Source organism: Salmo salar, chromosome ssa29 (genome assembly GCF_905237065.1).
Source record: "Salmo salar chromosome ssa29, Ssal_v3.1, whole genome shotgun sequence".
Taxonomy (NCBI): domain Eukaryota; kingdom Metazoa; phylum Chordata; class Actinopteri; order Salmoniformes; family Salmonidae; genus Salmo; species Salmo salar.
The window spans coordinates 26,962,501-26,970,000 of record NC_059470.1 but is presented as its reverse complement, the minus strand read 5'-3'; the positions used below and the strand labels follow the sequence as shown (position 1 = coordinate 26,970,000).

Genomic DNA, 7,500 nt, shown 5'->3' with positions numbered 1-7,500 from the left:
CAGAGAGGAGATGAGGATGTCCCCCCCCAACACTGACCTGTACAGCGTAGCCACACAGAGAGGAGATGAGGATGTCCCCCCCCCACTGACCTGTACAGCGTAGCCACACAGAGAGGAGATGAGGATGTCCCCCCCACACTGACCTGTACAGCGTAGCCACACAGAGAGGAGATGTCCCCCCCAACACTGACCTGTACAGCGTAGCCACACAGAGAGGAGATGAGGATGTCCCCCCCCACACTGACCTGTACAGCGTAGCCACACAGAGAGGAGATGGTCCCCCCCCACACTGACCTGTACAGCGTAGCCACACAGAGAGGAGATGAGGATGTCCCCCCCCACACTGACCTGTACAGCGTAGCCACACAGAGAGGAGATGTCCCCCCACACTGACCTGTACAGCGTAGCCACACAGAGAGGAGATGTCCCCCCCACACTGACCTGTACAGCGTAGCCACACAGAGAGGAGATGTCCCCCCCACACTGACCTGTACAGCGTAGCCACACAGAGAGGAGATGAGGATGTCCCCCCCAACACTGACCTGTACAGCGTAGCCACACAGAGAGGAGATGAGGATGTCCCCCCCCACACTGACCTGTACAGCGTAGCCACACAGAGAGGAGATGTCCCCCCCCACACTGACCTGTACAGCGTAGCCACACAGAGAGGAGATGTCCCCCCCCACACTGACCTGTACAGCGTAGCCACACAGAGAGGAGATGTCCCCCCCCACACTGACCTGTACAGCGTAGCCACACAGAGAGGAGATGTCCCCCCCCACACTGACCTGTACAGCGTAGCCACACAGAGAGGAGATGAGGATGTCCCCCCCCCCCACACTGACCTGTACAGCGTAGCCACACAGAGAGGAGATGAGGATGTCCCCCCCCACACTGACCTGTACAGCGTAGCCACACAGAGAGGAGATGAGGATGTCCCCCCCCACACTGACCTGTACAGCGTAGCCACACAGAGAGGAGATGATGATGTCCCCCCCCACACTGACCTGTACAGCGTAGCCACACAGAGAGGAGATGAGGATGTCCCCCCCCACACTGACCTGTACAGCGTAGCCACACAGAGAGGAGATGTCCCCCCCCCCACACTGACCTGTACAGCGTAGCCACACAGAGAGGAGATGAGGATGTCCCCCCCCACACTGACCTGTACAGCGTAGCCACACAGAGAGGAGATGTCCCCCCCCCACACTGACCTGTACAGCGTAGCCACACAGAGAGGAGATGTCCCCCCCCACACTGACCTGTACAGCGTAGCCACACAGAGAGGAGATGTCCCCCCCACACTGACCTGTACAGCGTAGCCACACAGAGAGATGTCCCCCCCCACACTGACCTGTACAGCGTAGCCACACAGAGAGGAGATGTCCCCCCCCACACTGACCTGTACAGCGTAGCCACACAGAGAGGAGATGTCCCCCCCACACTGACCTGTACAGCGTAGCCACACAGAGAGGAGATGTCCCCCCCCACACTGACCTGTACAGCGTAGCCACACAGAGAGGAGATGTCCCCCCCCACACTGACCTGTACAGCGTAGCCACACAGAGAGGAGATGAGGATGTCCCCCCCACACTGACCTGTACAGCGTAGCCACACAGAGAGGAGATGAGGATGTCCCCCCCCACACTGACCTGTACAGCGTAGCCACACAGAGAGGAGATGAGGATGTCCCCCCCACACTGACCTGTACAGCGTAGCCACACAGAGAGGAGATGTCCCCCCCACACTGACCTGTACAGCGTAGCCACACAGAGAGGAGATGTCCCCCCCACACTGACCTGTACAGCGTAGCCACATAGAGAGGAGATGGGTGTCCCCCCCCACACTGACCTGTACAGCGTAGCCACACAGAGAGGAGATGTCCCCCCCCACACTGACCTGTACAGCGTAGCCACACAGAGAGGAGATGAGGATGTCCCCCCCCACACTGACCTGTACAGCGTAGCCACACAGAGAGGAGATGAGGATGTCCCCCCCACACTGACCTGTACAGCGTAGCCACACAGAGAGGAGATGAGGATGTCCCCCCCCACACTGACCTGTACAGTGTTGCCACACAGAGAGGAGATGTCCCCCCCCACACTGACCTGTACAGCGTAGCCACACAGAGAGGAGATGAGGATGTCCCCCCCCCACACTGACCTGTACAGCGTAGCCACACAGAGAGGCGATGTCCCCCCCACACTGACCTGTACAGCGTAGCCACACAGAGAGGAGATGAGGATGTCCCCCCCCCACACTGACCTGTACAGCGTAGCCACACAGAGAGGAGATGTCCCCCCCACACTGACCTGTACAGCGTAGCCACACAGAGAGGAGATGAGGATGTCCCCCCCCACACTGACCTGTACAGCGTAGCCACACAGAGAGGAGATGAGGATGTCCCCCCCCACACTGACCTGTACAGCGTAGCCACACAGAGAGGAGATGAGGATGTCCCCCCCACACTGACCTGTACAGCGTAGCCACACAGAGAGGAGATGTCCCCCCCACACTGACCTGTACAGCGTAGCCACACAGAGAGGAGATGTCCCCCCCACACTGACCTGTACAGCGTAGCCACACAGAGAGGAGATGAGGATGTCCCCCCCCCCCACACTGACCTGTACAGCGTAGCCACACAGAGAGGAGATGTGGATGTCCCCCCCACACTGACCTGTACAGCGTAGCCACACAGAGAGGAGATGTCCCCCCCCACACTGACCTGTACAGCGTAGCCACACAGAGAGGAGATGAGGATGTCCCCCCCCCCACACTGACCTGTACAGCGTAGCCACACAGAGAGGAGATGTCCCCCCCCCACACTGACCTGTACAGCGTAGCCACACAGAGAGGAGATGAGGATGTCCCCCCCCACACTGACCTGTACAGCGTAGCCACACAGAGAGGAGATGAGGATGTCCCCCCCACACTGACCTGTACAGCGTAGCCACACAGAGAGGAGATGAGGATGTCCCCCCCCACACTGACCTGTACAGCGTAGCCACACAGAGAGGAGATGAGGATGTCCCCCCCACACTGACCTGTACAGCGTAGCCACACAGAGAGGAGATGAGGATGTCCCCCCCCACACTGACCTGTACAGTGTTGCCACACAGAGAGGAGATGTCCCCCCCCACACTGACCTGTACAGCGTAGCCACACAGAGAGGAGATGAGGATGTCCCCCCCCCACACTGACCTGTACAGCGTAGCCACACAGAGAGGAGATGTCCCCCCCCACACTGACCTGTACAGCGTAGCCACACAGAGAGGAGATGAGGATGTCCCCCCCCCCACACTGACCTGTACAGCGTAGCCACACAGAGAGGAGATGAGGATGTCCCCCCCCCACACTGACCTGTACAGCGTAGCCACACAGAGAGGAGATGAGGATGTCCCCCCCCACACTGACCTGTACAGCGTAGCCACACAGAGAGGAGATGTCCCCCCCACACTGACCTGTACAGCGTAGCCACACAGAGAGGAGATGAGGATGTCCCCCCCCCACACTGACCTGTACAGCGTAGCCACACAGAGAGGAGATGTCCCCCCCCACACTGACCTGTACAGCGTAGCCACACAGAGAGGAGATGAGGATGTCCCCCCCCACACTGACCTGTACAGCGTAGCCACACAGAGAGGAGATGAGGATGTCCCCCCCCCCACACTGACCTGTACAGCGTAGCCACACAGAGAGGAGATGAGGATGTCCCCCCCACACTGACCTGTACAGCGTAGCCACACAGAGAGGAGATGAGGATGTCCCCCCCACACTGACCTGTACAGCGTAGCCACACAGAGAGGAGATGAGGATGTCCCCCCCCCCACACTGACCTGTACAGCGTAGCCACACAGAGAGGAGATGAGGATGTCCCCCCCCCACACTGACCTGTACAGCGTAGTCACACAGAGAGGAGATGTCCCCCCCCACACTGACCTGTACAGCGTAGCCACACAGAGAGGAGATGAGGATGTCCCCCCCACACTGACCTGTACAGCGTAGCCACACAGAGAGGAGATGAGGATGTCCCCCCCCACACTGACCTGTACAGCGTAGCCACACAGAGAGGAGATGAGGATGTCCCCCCCCCACACTGACCTGTACAGCGTAGCCACACAGAGAGGAGATGTCCCCCCCCACACTGACCTGTACAGCGTAGCCACACAGAGAGGAGATGAGGATGTCCCCCCCCACACTGACCTGTACAGCGTAGCCACACAGAGGAGATGAGGATGTCCCCCCCCACACTGACCTGTACAGCGTAGCCACACAGAGAGGAGATGAGGATGTCCCCCCCACACTGACCTGTACAGCGTAGCCACACAGAGAGGAGATGAGGATGTCCCCCCCCCACACTGACCTGTACAGCGTAGCCACACAGAGAGGAGATGTCCCCCCCACACTGACCTGTACAGCGTAGCCACACAGAGAGGAGATGTCCCCCCCCCCACACTGACCTGTACAGCGTAGCCACACAGAGATGAGATGTGGATGTCCCCCCCCACACTGACCTGTACAGCGTAGCCACACAGAGAGGAGATGTCCCCCCCACACTGACCTGTACAGCGTAGCCACACAGAGAGGAGATGAGGATGTCCCCCCCCACACTGACCTGTACAGCGTAGCCACACAGAGAGGAGATGAGGATGTCCCCCCCCAGACTGACCTGTACAGCGTAGTCACACAGAGAGGAGATGTCCCCCCCACACTGACCTGTACAGCGTAGCCACACAGAGAGGAGATGAGGATGTCCCCCCCCAGACTGACCTGTACAGCGTAGTCACACAGAGAGGAGATGTCCCCCCCACACTGACCTGTACAGCGTAGCCACACAGAGAGGAGATGAGGATGTCCCCCCCCACACTGACCTGTACAGCGTAGCCACACAGAGAGGAGATGTCCCCCCCCACACTGACCTGTACAGCGTAGCCACACAGAGAGGAGATGTCCCCCCCACACTGACCTGTACAGCGTAGCCACACAGAGAGGAGATGAGGATGTCCCCCCCCCACACTGACCTGTACAGCGTAGCCACACAGAGAGGAGATGTCCCCCCCCACACTGACCTGTACAGCGTAGCCACACAGAGAGGAGATGAGGATGTCCCCCCCCACACTGACCTGTACAGCGTAGCCACACAGAGAGGAGATGAGGATGTCCCCCCCACACTGACCTGTACAGCGTAGCCACACAGAGAGGAGATGAGGATGTCCCCCCCCACACTGACCTGTACAGCGTAGCCACACAGAGAGGAGATGAGGATGTCCCCCCCCCCACACTGACCTGTACAGCGTAGCCACACAGAGAGGAGATGAGGATGTCCCCCCCCACACTGACCTGTACAGCGTAGCCACACAGAGAGGAGATGAGGATGTCCCCCCCCACACTGACCTGTACAGCGTAGCCACACAGAGAGGAGATGAGGATGTCCCCCCCCCCACACTGACCTGTACAGCGTAGCCACACAGAGAGGAGATGAGGATGTCCCCCCCCACACTGACCTGTACAGCGTAGCCACACAGAGAGGAGATGAGGATGTCCCCCCCACACTGACCTGTACAGCGTAGCCACACAGAGAGGAGATGTCCCCCCCACACTGACCTGTACAGCGTAGCCACACAGAGAGGAGATGAGGATGTCCCCCCCCACACTGACCTGTACAGCGTAGCCACACAGAGAGGAGATGAGGATGTCCCCCCCCACACTGACCTGTACAGCGTAGCCACACAGAGAGGAGATGAGGATGTCCCCCCCCACACTGACCTGTACAGCGTAGCCACACAGAGAGGAGATGAGGATGTCCCCCCCCACACTGACCTGTACAGCGTAGCCACACAGAGAGGAGATGTCCCCCCCCACACTGACCTGTACAGCGTAGCCACACAGAGAGGAGATGAGGATGTCCCCCCCCACACTGACCTGTACAGCGTAGCCACACAGAGAGGAGATGAGGATGTCCCCCCCCACACTGACCTGTACAGCGTAGCCACACAGAGAGGAGATGAGGATGTCCCCCCCCACACTGACCTGTACAGCGTAGCCACACAGAGAGGAGATGTCCCCCCCCCACACTGACCTGTACAGCGTAGCCACACAGAGAGGAGATGAGGATGTCCCCCCCCACACTGACCTGTACAGCGTAGCCACACAGAGAGGAGATGAGGATGTCCCCCCCCACACTGACCTGTACAGCGTAGCCACACAGAGAGGAGATGAGGATGTCCCCCCCACACTGACCTGTACAGCGTAGCCACACAGAGAGGAGATGAGGATGTCCCCCCCCACACTGACCTGTACAGCGTAGCCACACAGAGAGGAGATGAGGATGTCCCCCCCCACACTGACCTGTACAGCGTAGCCACACAGAGAGGAGATGAGGATGTCCCCCCCCACACTGACCTGTACAGCGTAGCCACACAGAGAGGAGATGAGGATGTCCCCCCCCACACTGACCTGTACAGCGTAGCCACACAGAGAGGAGATGAGGATGTCCCCCCCACACTGACCTGTACAGCGTAGCCACACAGAGAGGAGATGATCCCCCCCCACACTGACCTGTACAGCGTAGCCACACAGAGAGGAGATGAGGATGTCCCCCCCACACTGACCTGTACAGCGTAGCCACACAGAGAGGAGATGAGGATGTCCCCCCCCCCACACTGACCTGTACAGCGTAGCCACACAGAGAGGAGATGAGGATGTCCCCCCCGCACACTGACCTGTACAGCGCAGCCACACAGAGAGGAGATGAGGATGTCCCCCCCCACACTGACCTGTACAGCGTAGCCACACAGAGAGGAGATGAGGATGTCCCCCCCCCACACTGACCTGTACAGCGTAGCCACACAGAGAGGAGATGAGGATGTCCCCCCCCACACTGACCTGTACAGCGTAGCCACACAGAGAGGAGATGAGGATGTCCCCCCCACACTGACCTGTACAGCGTAGCCACACAGAGAGGAGATGTCCCCCCCACACTGACCTGTACAGCGTAGCCACACAGAGAGGAGATGAGGATGTCCCCCCCACACTGACCTGTACAGCGTAGCCACACAGAGAGGAGATGAGGATGTCCCCCCCCACACTGACCTGTACAGCGTAGCCACACAGAGAGGAGATGAGGATGTCCCCCCCCACACTGACCTGTACAGCGTAGCCACACAGAGAGGAGATGAGGATGTCCCCCCCCACACTGACCTGTACAGCGTAGCCACACAGAGAGGAGATGTCCCCCCCACACTGACCTGTACAGCGTAGCCACACAGAGAGGAGATGAGGATGTCCCCCCCCACACTGACCTGTACAGCGTAGCCACACAGAGAGGAGATGAGGATGTCCCCCCCACACTGACCTGTACAGCGTAGCCACACAGAGAGGAGATGAGGATGTCCCCCCCCACACTGACCTGTACAGCGTAGCCACACAGAGAGATGAGGATGTCCCCCCCCACACTGACCTGTACAGCGTAGCCACACAGAGAGGAGATGAGGATGTCCC

General features: G+C 59.5%; 1 pseudogene; it reads right to left on the bottom strand.

Moving 5' to 3' along the window:
• The window catches only part of LOC106590482 (activated CDC42 kinase 1-like), a 31,592-nt pseudogene that overhangs the window by 11,310 nt on the left and 12,782 nt on the right, over nt 1–7,500 (bottom strand).